The sequence below is a fragment of the Vulpes lagopus genome, chromosome 1 (assembly GCF_018345385.1).
Source record: "Vulpes lagopus strain Blue_001 chromosome 1, ASM1834538v1, whole genome shotgun sequence".
Classification (NCBI taxonomy): domain Eukaryota; kingdom Metazoa; phylum Chordata; class Mammalia; order Carnivora; family Canidae; genus Vulpes; species Vulpes lagopus.
This window is the reverse complement of record NC_054824.1, coordinates 38,167,744-38,180,233: the sequence shown is the minus strand read 5'-3', so window position 1 is coordinate 38,180,233 and position 12,490 is coordinate 38,167,744. Positions and strand designations below refer to the sequence as shown.

Below are 12,490 nucleotides of genomic sequence, written 5' to 3'. Positions count from 1 at the left end.
GGTAGGGCAGCAGAAAATAGCAAGGATTATAGAATCAGAATTTTTTCTTAAAGATTTTATTTACTTAGAGAGAGAGAGAGCATGAGCAGGGGGAGGAGCAGAGGGAGAAGCAGAGCAGGGAGCCAAGCAGGGAGCCTGATGCAGGCTCAATCCAGGACCCTGGGATCATTACCTGAGCCCAAGGCAAGTGTTTAACTGACTAAGCCACCCAGGTGCCCCTAGAATCAGATTTCGTGGGTTCAAATTATTTTTTACAGTACTGGTTAATTTGGGAAGTCATATAAACCTTTTTTTCATATAAACTTTTTAAGTTTGATTTCCTCATTCATAAAATAAGGTTGATGTGAGGAATTAATAACAAGATGTTGTATGAGACTTAGTCCTGAGCATGTGTAAGCTATCCTTCTCCTCCTCCTTTTATTCTTCCTCCTCTCCCATCACCACCATCATCATCATCATCATCATCATCATCATCATCATCATCATCATCATTTTATAGTTTAGTTAAGTAGTTTACCCTGTATTATAGAATAAGGATTTAAGCTAGATCCTCTGACTCTAATCCCCAGGCTTTTTTCTATATTATGCTGTCTCCATTATTATATAACCTTGCACTACATTGGGAAAGAACAGAAGATAAAATAAATCAGGTATCACTTAAGAACCCTTAAACAAGTAAGTGAGAAGAACCACTTATCAAAAACCAACATGGTCTAGTTAAGTCATTATAGTATTAAGTTGACAAGTTATCATCTCATCAGCCACATGGGAGGAAAACCTAAAATCTCCAGTAATGGGACTTCTAATCTGACCTTCACAATAACCTATACATCAGACATGGCTGGTAATACCATCTCTGAACACAAGTTCCAAGAAGATAAATGTTTGCCTACGTCACTGAGCTGCTAAATATGCTCAGTAAAATTGGTTTATTATGTTGCTCAGAGAAAACCAGCATACACGTAGAACATTACTGGTCAGAAATTACTTCCCCATTCAAAATTAACAAAAGGCTTTAGATTATTACGTTACCCAAGAGTTTTTTTTAGCAGGTCCTAAATTAACTCTATTAACATTGGCCTTAACTGTTGATCACAATGGATTTTCACCGGATATGTAGCCCCGGCATAATTTCATCAGCACCCCATATTACTGCAGTCTTGGTCCTCATTATGAATTTTCTAAGTAGTAACTGTTTGGCTATCTGCCTTTCATTGTGGTTTGTTGAGTCTAAACCATGCTAATCAATCTTCTTGCTTCTCTGCCTTTAGCAATCTGTGTTTACAGTACTATGCCACCCTCAGAATTTTTTATTACAAAAGATTTGCCTATATAAAGATTTTATAAACCTAGTAAAGACGAATTTTCATACAAAATAAGATCATCATAGAGACATATGTAAGAATGTTCACAAGTGGATTTATTAATATTTGATGCACTTAAAAAAACAGAGTGAGGGGGAAAGCATCTGTGGTGAGATGAACATATGCAGCAAGTTTCTTCATTGCTTGTTTGAGACTGTTGTTCTGTCAATATATATACTGGGTAATTACTCAACTTATAAGTGTTGCATCTGAGGGATCAGCTAAGAGAAGTCCAGTAAAACTGAATATGTTAGTATCTAATAATAGAAACTATTAAAATGTATGGAGAAAGATGTTCTTCTCAGTGTTTAGTTTCCCTTGTTCAGTCATGGAAAAAAAACACGGATATAAATTGTTTTAGTCAAACAGGCATAAGGGAGAGGTGATGTTCTTATTTCTTATGAGAAATGCTTCCTGATGAATTTTGATGCTAATTTCCAAATATTCTGTGCACTGTGAACAGTTTTACAAAGAAATGGAAAAAGCAATGAGTGCATTAGAAACAGAATAAATAACATATAGAAGGAAATGTTAAGAGTCATTTGGAACTTTTGGGAGAGAGGAAAAGTTGACATATGTTTACTTAATATTACCTTTATTTAACAGAGAGATGGTATTATAACTGACGTAAGGAATGTGCTTCCTTTGAAAGTCTGCATTTGGACTGTAAGCTACCCGAGTTTGGTTTTCAAATGCAAATATAAGCACACACTAGCAACCACCCCATCTAGTCAAAGCATTATTATATAAAGTTTCACTATATGCCTAGATACTTTTAGAAAAAGAAATCCTTTGCCAATACTTATGGAGTGATTAGTTAGTTGCTTTTAAGCTCTATGTATTCACCCAAAATGTTGGTCTTGTGAAATTGTATTGTAATCATTCTAATAGAATGTGTGGCCACTTTTCAAGATGCTCTGTTAAACCAATTATTCATTAAAGCCTTTATTGACTCTTTCCTCTTTACAAGTGAAGTATATCACTACCAGATGGAGTGGGAAATGCCCAGCCTGGGTAATGCTTCTCTGACATCAAGGGATAGAGGAGTTTCCAGAAGACTCTCTTAAAGTAGAGAAAAATGTTTACTCTGCTTGGTTTGTTCTGTGTTAAACACACAACAAACCAAGCAAAGACTGTTTTTTTGTTGTTGTTCTATGTATGTATGTATGTATGTATTTATTTATTTAGTTAACACTTATTAAGTACCTACAATGAACCAGGAATTATATTTTATTGTTTAAAAAATTCAAAGCTGTAAAATATGGCTCCAGGTGAGAGGTTACCAAAAGCAGCCAGAAAGGATCAAAATCACTCACTCCCAAAATTCTGCTTTGCAGCTTGGCTAAGGATCAAAATCCTCAGAACCAAGGGAAACCTCAACATGGAGATGCCCCTGCCAAAGACCAAGAGAAGGAGCTCGGGGGAGCCAGCCCAGGAGTGGAGCCAGATGATGGGTAGGAAGCTCTGACACCAACCTCACCTAGTGCAGGCTATATATATCTTATAGAGGACACTATATGTAAGCCATATTTTCCAAATTACTACCCCTAAGCAAAGGGTGGCAGTCATGCCACACCAACAGCACAAATTAGTGTCATGCCATCCCTCCCTCACTTATATTATCCCATAGTAGCTCACAAGGGGTGGCACCCTACCTTGTTGACCCTGCTAACCTCTGCTACTAAAATCAAAATCTAGGAAAGATCTCCGTCTCTGCTCCCTGCCTTCTTTCAGCTCTTTTCAGTCCATTTCTGACTCACAGTGGCCAATATAAGCAGCACAGTGGAGCCATCTTATGCCCAAAGTGCAGAGCTCTGCCTCTCCCCTGTGGTTCCCTCTCTCCATGTCACACTGCTGATCCCTGGTTGCATTGGATGTCAAGCTTTTTCAGGTAACTGTCAGCTCTTCTGTGTCCCACTGTCTGATCCATTGCTCTGGGCTAGAGCATGGGCTTTGCCCTGTAGCTGCCTCACTGTAAGACTGCTTCTCTTGCTATTGTTCTAAAGCGAATTTGTACCCTTTTAGATTCATATACTATTCCTTCCCTCACATTTTGGGAGGTATTCCTCTTCTGTTCATAGGCAGAACTCCCTTTCACCATTACCCTCAAAATACAAAGTGGCTAGTTGTCATACTTCTACCTGGAAAATATTTTCCATTACTTATGATTTCTTCCTGCAGCTCATCAGTATCATAATCCCAATGGGTCTTTATGTTTTTCTTACAATTTCTTTCATTGGAAACTTAGAGACAAAGTGAAGTTGATTCAGCTCTCTAGGAATATAATATTAGCAAATAAGTGGAAAGGTGTGAGAAATAGGAAAAGAGGTGGTACAGTGATGCTTTCTTTATGGTTGACAACTAAGACTCACAGCCAGGCATAGTAGTCCTGGCTCATAATCTGTTTGGGTCACAAAATCTATCTTTCTTCCCTCTACTCCAATGATTTGCTGTATGACTCAGGTGTCCTCCAGAAACTGTATTACAGATTATCCCCCTTTGTTTTTTGTTGTTGTTTTTGTTTTGTCTTTGTTTTTGTTTTGCCTGATGGTGCTGCTGTCACACTGCCCAGCAAATATTTATTGTATACCTTCTGCATGCCAGGCACATATACACTGCTTTTCCTTTCCTTGCCTATGAAAGAACACTCAGCGCTTCTTCCAAGTAAACTTTCTTCAGGCTCCCTCTTGGCCTGGCTTCTTCCATTCTTTGATGTGTGGATCGGCAGTCAGCAGTCCAGCTACTCTCATCCCCTCGACCTCTTCCTCTGTGACGAAATTGCACAAGGCTCTCACCACTGCCAAGTGTATGGTTCCAGCCTGCAACGACTGCTCGCCCCAGAGACACTACAGGTTGTGTCGTGTTTTCCAAGCCGGTCGAGGAAGTGGAAGGGGAATATCAACTGTTCTCTGTCTTGTGTCACTGGGAAGTAAAGAAGATAGTCAATTCCATTTACTTTTATTCTTTCACTTCCATGCCCATAAATGATTGCTTCTGTTTTTACACTCTTTCTTTTACTTTCGCTGGTGCTGAAGGCCATTCCTTGCTCATCATACTGCACAGGTTCAATCAGTTGTTTTTGTTTTTGTTTTTGTTTTTGTTTTTTTTTGATTGATAGTTACACTCCTACGAAATCTCTGCACAAATTCTTCTTCGGAACCACAGTGCAGTGTCAATAACCCTTCTAGCAGCCGAATGAACTGTGCATAATCTTGATCTGACAGTTTTTCCGCTAACATTTCTTCTAGCTCTTCCTAAATCAGCCATCTGCTGCCAATCGGGTCTTTGGTTTTAGTTTTTTTCTGAAAATAGACCTTTGGCTTGCAACTGATTCTGACGTTTTTCTACTTCTAGTAGTTTTCCATATGCTTCATGCATTAATAAATAATAATACGCCTGTTTGCCAGTATAAAAGAAAATGAAATGGATGGCCATCTTCTCCCCACTGGATCGCTCTTTGTTTTGGATAAATCTGTTCAGGATGCTTCATTATTGGCCTGGCTTGCTTCTCAAACAAACCACTTGGAAAAAGGCAAGCAATAGCTTTGTCAATATCCTCTTGCGTAAAAGTTTCTGGATCTTTTCCCATCATGTTGGGATGGGAATGTCTCTTTCATAAATGTCTCTTTCCTATGTTGAACTCTTCCATCTGCTTTTTAATAAAATCCAGTTTCACGTCTTAAGGCTGCAACATTTTTCTTTGGTGTTATACCTGTGGTGTGCCTTAGCCTTAATATCTGGGATCCAGTACCTGTCTACAACTCAGCAGCTGCAGCTTTCCAGGCGCTTTGTGCCTTGTTTCCGGGAAAGGCTAACCCTACTTTCGAGAAAGAGGTAGGAAAGTGCGGCGCGGCAGGATACATAGGAAGCCAACCTGTTGGCCACCAGAGAGTCAGGTAGGAGGGTTAGGGGGCCAGATCATTCCCCTTTGTATTTTAGTGTGAAGCAACTACTTCTCTTGATCTAGCAGAAGTCTCTAATTGGCATCCTGTGAGTAACTCAGGGTTGCTTCATAATCTGAATTTTAATTCCAATAGACAGAGAAGGTTTTGTCAGGTTTAATAAGTCTTTGCCATTTTCTATTACAGTATATTTTGCTGGCTTCGCTTATTTGCATAATCTGAGTTTTGAGCCCCTATAGACTATGTCCCATGAAAATCTCAATGGTCTTTTTTACTACAGAATCACAAGAATGTTAGGATAATGCCTAGCACATAAGAAGTACTCAGTAAGGAATGATAAATGATTGAATTAAATCTTTTATATGAAAAAATGTGTGTGCAGATAAAGAAAGAGATGGAAAAATAATATAAAATATAATAAATATAAAAATATATAAAACATACTGCAATAATAAACTATGCTAAGATCCAACTATGCAGTAACAACAGATAAATTATCATGCTTCCCCAACGCTGATACATTCCTGAGTCGTATTTTGCTCTTGAAAGTTAGTCCATCCCTGAACACCGTTGTGTTCCCCTGTCATGGCTTAGTTAGACACCCTTATGCTCATTCAGCCTGTTCTTAAGGCTTTTAGTAAATGGTACATATGATATTCACCTATTTGTTTACTGTGAATCCTTAACTAGTATGTATCCTATTTGAGTGCACGATATCCTCTTGTAGCTCTATCTGTAGCACCCAACAAATGCCTAATGGCCTAACATCTAATAGGTTCTCAATTAATACTTGTTGAATGACCAAATGAGTGCTTGATTAACTGATAGTCTTTCAGGGTTTTAGCCCCCATTTTATTTTCTTGACCTTTTTACTTTAAACTGAAAGAGATCAGCCAAAATCACATTCAGGGGATCCCTGGGTGGCTCAGCGGGGATCCCTGGGTGGCTCAGCAGTTTGGCGCCTGCCTTTGGTTCAGGGCATGATCCTGGAGTCCCAGGATTGAGTCTGGTGTCCAGCTCCAGGCATGGAGCCTGCTTCTCCCTCTGCCTGTGTCTCTGCCTCTCTCTCTCTCTCTCTCTCTATCATGAATAAATAAATAAAATCTTTAAATCTTTAAAAAATCACATTCAAACAAAAATATTCTAGGAAAAATATCTACTTTCTAGTAGTTTGAAATTCTTTATATCATCTCTAAAACAGTGAGAAATGAAGTTGAGCATATCTGTTTTTATGTGGCGAGAGAAGAGGGAACAGGAGAGAGAACTGCCTTGAGCAGAGGAATTGAATTTATATTTCCCAGACTATTGGTTGTATCTCAGGGGTAACTTCCCAGCTTCAATCTGTGAGATGTAAGGTTCTGTCAAGAGAGATATAGAACAAAGAAACCTCTTCAATGACAGCCTTCACCATCCCTCAGAAAGCTTTCCTCCAGTACGAGACCTGAATAGGATGTCTCCTTTACTCTGAGTAGTCCTTCCCAATATGTGTTCTGGTAGAAGCAACTTTGTATTCCTTAATGAAGTTCTCAAAGCAAAGTTTCTATAGGAATAGGTTTGTTTTGTTTGTTTGTTTGTTGTTAACTCTAACAAGTAGGTTAACTCTAACAGATTTCCTTTCTAATACGCTATCAACTTTTTATTTTGCCTATTTGGTCAGAATTCCAGATATCCCTTTGAACTTAAAGGGCATCTTTGGGAAAAGACTGGTAATCCCATGCCTGAATGGCTACAAACCCTGCTGCCTGCTACTCAGCCAAATTATAGTCCACAGTTTCTCCCAATAGAGATATTAAGGAAGACACAAAGATAGCTCAGGTGACCTGCTAGAAAGAGTGTTGTTAGGTCTTTAGGTCTGTTGAGATGCTAAGTAAATCTTTAGGTCTGTTGAGATGCTAAGTAAAAAAAAGCTGGACATTTCACTGCAGTCTCTGGTAAGATTATATTTTGGAACAAGAAAGAGGATGGATTGATAAGAATATAGAGGAAAGGAGGATTTTGCGATGTTTGAAGTGAAGCAAGATGTAAATGAAGACTGAGGCTATGGAAATGGAGAGACATTGAAGAGACATCTGGATATGGGCCTAAATTGCTTTCACGATGCTAACATTCAGGTAGGTCTTTGTTATCTGTCTTCATAACCGGCTTAAGAAGCTGAAGATCCATATGGTTCAATCTCAGAGCAATGTTTAAATCAAAGAAAGATCAAGAACAGCCAGTAAAAATTTCTTTAATTGACGTTTACTTAATCTTTACTCACCTTTTTCTAAAACATGAAGATCTAGATAGAGTCAAAGCAGCATTTTCTAAAATCCCACGTCTCCTGCCCTCTTCCCTCATACCTTGTTGCACTGCTCTAGTATTTCTTCCAATTCACCCAAATCCCTTTCCTGTACCTCTCTTTTCCCAGCCCTGGTCTACTCCTTGATCTTTATAACTCTATTTCTTATTTCTCTGGTTCTGTCTTCTTCTCCTTGTTATCTTTGCTTTTTATCACATGATTTCAAAATGATAGTTGGTCATCTTCAGATAATTTCTCAGAAATTGAACTAAATGGACGAAGCCAAACCTTCCTTTTGCAGGTAGACTGAAAAAGCAAGACTGGTTTCAGAATTTTTCTCCTAACAAGACAACCAGTTTCTTCAAGGTTAGGTAGTGCAGAATGGGAAAAGATGGTGAGAGAGAGGCACAAACAAAATTACTCAGAAGACTAGTGTAACCAAGTGGATTATGCTAATAAATGAAGTATGGCTAATAGTTCTCCATCTTACACCTGGGATTATAAACAAGAAAGATCTTGAATTTTTTGGCTCTAGGTCCTTGAATTAAGAACTATTGGAACCCATCACAGTTCCTTTATCTTTGAAAGTATGAGTTGCATAATTTCTTTAGTAACCATTACATTTCTCTCACTGTGGCTAGATAAACTTTCTTAGCATAGTTTTCAACATGATTATGTAAGCTATTTGTGGATAATCTAAATCCAGCATTTGATTTTCACTGCCTGCATTTTTGGTAAGAGTGTAAACTAGGGCAAATCTGATATCTTTCTCCCTATCTTGCCCTAACTTGAATTTGAAAGTGGCACAATTATCTATACCTTTAATTGTATGCTCTGAATGTGCACGTGTACATGTGTTTCAAGAGCTTAACATAAAAGACTTGTAAATGTTTGCTTCAAGAATTTTTGATGATCACAGAACACTTTGGAGTTGAAAATCTTTCCTTTGAGACCAATACAGTTGAACTTCAATAACTGTAACTAGGCTTGCTTTGCTCTTCAGTGTGGCAGATTTCAAATCCTTTGATATCTCTTTATAATTTATAATGTCAAATAAAAGTCTATGAAGATACCTAGAAATCACATTCTTTTTACTCCTGAAAATTTTATTAAGTTTTCCAAAGGTTATGGAAAGTTTCTTCATAACCACCAGATTAGCCCTGACATGTTTGTTAACAGGACATCAATTGTTTTGCTGATTTTTATATTTTTAAAACTACCTTCTCTTATGATGAAAACATCTTCTTTTTGTGATGGTGTCTAAAATTTATGCTGTCCTCAACTTGCCAATTTCAGGCCTAGATGTCAGAGTTGGGTTTAGGATAATGATCAACTTCACATTTTGCAACCTACTATTTTCATATAGGTCTCTTTTATTAATTAGTCTCCAATCTCTATCTTGGCTTATGTGTAGCTTATTTGTGATTAAATTAAACTTAAATTTTTGAACACTCATCAGTTTCATGAAGGCAATTGCTTCTAAAATGGCATGTTTCTGTAATTTTGGGGTAACACACACTCAATTGTGGAATGTAGGAAACTCCAAACAATCACATTAGAAATAAAGTCATCCTTAATAGCAAGTAAGTACTTAAATAAAGCTTATTATGTGCAGGGGTATTCTAGGCACTGAACATTTATTAATTTACTTAACTTTCACAAAAATTCTAGGAAATAGACATAGGCATTCATATAGTCCTAGAGAAACCAAACGAAACTCATACTTTCCAAAATTACATACTAAAACTCACAGAGTTTATTGGAAAAACAGAATTAGGACTGTTAAAACTTATGTATCATAGCACAATGTATCATAACCCTGAGAGAAACATTAATTGATACTTTCAGATACAACTTTGACAGCTGGAAAGGCACTTCAGAGAGGCAGAAGGCTGTAGAGTGGGGAATGCTGGCTTCCAGACACTGGCAATGCAGATGAGCATGAAAATCTGAGATAGTATGGTGGTATTTAAAGTAGGCATGGGAGGAAGTGTAATCTAACAAGAGCCAAAAATCATGCAAGACTGGAGGTCTGCTAATGAAATCAGCTGGGCTTGGAGTTTTCTTTGTGGGAAGTTTTTTGATAATTAATTCAATCTCTTTACTTTTTATAGATTTATTCAGTTTTTCTATTTTTTTTTTCAGTCAGTGATAGTTTGTGTCTTCCTAGGGATTTGTCCATTTCATCTAGGATATCTAATTTTCTGGCATAGGGTTTTTCATAGAAAAATATTCCCTTGTCATACTTTTATGTTTGGAAGATTGGTAGTAAAGTCCCCTATTTCTGATTTTTAGTAATTTAATTTCTATTTTTTTCTTTGTTATCCTAACTAAAGGAGAAATTTTTTCCCTATATTTTTAAAATACCAATTTTCATAGATATTTTTTATTCTCTGTCTCATTTATATCCACTTTAATCTTTATTACTTCCTTTCTTCTGTTTGCCTGGGTTTAATTTGCTCTTCTTTTTCTAGGTTCTTTGAAGACAGAGTTCTATTAATTTGAGTTTTATCTTCCTTTTAATATGGGGATTTATAGCCAAAAATTACCTCTGAACACTTTTTTTCCTGCATCTCTTAAGTTTTGATATATTGTGGTTTCATTTTCATTCATCTCAAACTATTTTATTTTATTTTTTTAATAATAAATTTATTTTTTATTGGTGTTCAATTTGCCAACATACAGAATAATACCCAGTGCTCATCCAGTCAAGTGCCCCCGTCAGTGCCCGCCACCCAGTCACCCCCACCGCCAGCCCTCCTCCCCTTCCACCACCCCTAGTTCGTTTCCCAGAGTTAGGAGTCTTTATGTTCTGTCTCCCTTTCTGATATTTCCTACCCATTTCTTCTCCCTTCCCTTATATTCCCTTTCACTATTATTTATATTCCCCAAATGAATGAGACCATATAATGTTTGTCCTTCTCCGATTGACTCATTTCACTCAGCATAATACCCTCCAGTTCCATCCACGTTGAAGCAAATGGTGGGTATTTGTCATTTCTAATGGCTGAGTAATATTCCATTGTATACATAAACCACATCTTCTTTATCCATTCATCTTTCAATGGACACCGAGGCTCCTTCCACAGTTTGGCTATTGTGGCCATTGCTGCTAGAAACATCGGGGTGCAGGTGTCCCGGCGTTTCATTGCATCTGCATCTTTGGGGTAAATCCCCAACAGTGCAATTGCTGGGTCATAGGGCAGGTCTATTTTTAACTCTTTGAGGAATCTCCACACAGTTTTCCAGAGTGGCTGCACCATTTCACATTCCCACCAACAGTGTAAGAGGGTTCCTTTTTCTCTGCATCCTCTCCAACATTTGTGGTTTCCTGCCTTGTTAATTTTCCCCATTCTCACTGGTGTGAGGTGGTATCTCATTGTGGTTTTGATTTGTATTTCCCTGATGGCAAGTGATGCAGAGCATTTTCTCATGTGCGTGTTGGCCATGGCTGTGTCTTCCTCTGTGAGATTTCTGTTCATGTCTTTTGCCGATTTCATGATTGGATTGTTTGTTTCTTTGGTGTTGAGTTTAAGTTCTTTATAGATCTTGGAAACTAGCCCTTTATCTGATACGTCATCTCAAACTATTTTAAACTTATGTCCAACCAAAACCTGGATGCAAGTATCTATAACAGCTTTATTAATAATTACCAAAAACCTGGAAGCAACCAAGATGTCCTTCAATAGGTGAATAGATAAATAAACTGGTATATCCATAAAATGGAATATTATTCAGAGAGTTTTTTAAATTACTAAAAAGTCAAGTCACAAAAAAAGACATGGATTAATATTGAATGCATATTGCTAAAAAGAAGCCAGTCTGAAAAGGCTATACACTATATGGTTCTAACTATATGACATTCTTAAAAAGGCAAAGTTATGAGGGCAGAAGATCAGTGGTTACCAGGAGTTCAGAGGAAGGCAGAGGCTTAAACAGATAAAGCACAGGGAATTTTTTTAGGGTAGCAAAACTATTCTGTAGGAAACTCTAATAGCGTATGTATGACACTATGCATTTGTCAAAATACAAAATTTATGCAAATTAAAAAAACATTTTTGAGTCCAGAGAACCTAAAATGGAATTCAAAAGTGACAAAACAATCTCATTGTATTACAAATATATGAAACAACTTTTAGGAAAGAGAAGGGAGGGAGAGGAAGGTGTTTTACTTGAGTTGCTAAAGTTGTTTTCCATGAGGGTATGGGTTAACAATTCTGATATTCTATAGATGTACTCTGGAATTAAATAATTAAGTAAATGAATGGTGGAAGGTTGGAATCACTGTTAGAACGGGATGTTACATAGAAACAAGAGAAGAAGACTAGAATGATCCATTTGGTAATGAATCAGAATTGGAAGCAGTATTAATTCATTTTAAGCTTAATATACTTGTAAATTGTTATGTATAGAAATATTAATAGATGTACACACACTGGTTAATATACCCACACATATTTCCTTTCCTGCCAGCTAGAAATAACATCACCCCAGAAACAACAATGACACCTAGCATCCATATCTTGATTTCTAGTACATTCTCCAATGAAAGTTTAGAAGACTCCATGGAGAAATAACTGATTCTTGGACTGGGGAATATGGAATATGCAACATGATCCTGAGGTATCATGTAATATCATAATGTTAGGAAATACTCAAAGAAAATCTCACAATGATGATGGGGTAATGAGTGTCCTTCCAAAATTCATATTCATACAGAACCCCTAAGAATGTGGCCTTATTTGGAAATAGTGTTTGCAGATCTAATTCTGATTCTGAGAAACAGTCACAGTCAAGAGGAGCATAAGAAGCCATAGCGACTAAGTGTAATATCAAAACCTACTAATAAAAGCTCTTTTATCTGAAAAATATATTTATTTTTACTTCACTTTTAAAAGATATTTTTGCTGGATATAGAAATATATGTTGACCATTTTTTCTTCCAG

At 37.1% G+C, this 12,490-nt stretch overlaps 1 pseudogene; it reads right to left on the bottom strand.

Moving 5' to 3' along the window:
• Positions 1-4,012: 4,012 nt before the first annotated feature.
• On the bottom strand, positions 4,013-12,359 carry LOC121486588 (annotated as a pseudogene).
• Between the last annotated feature and the right edge of the window lie 131 nt (positions 12,360-12,490).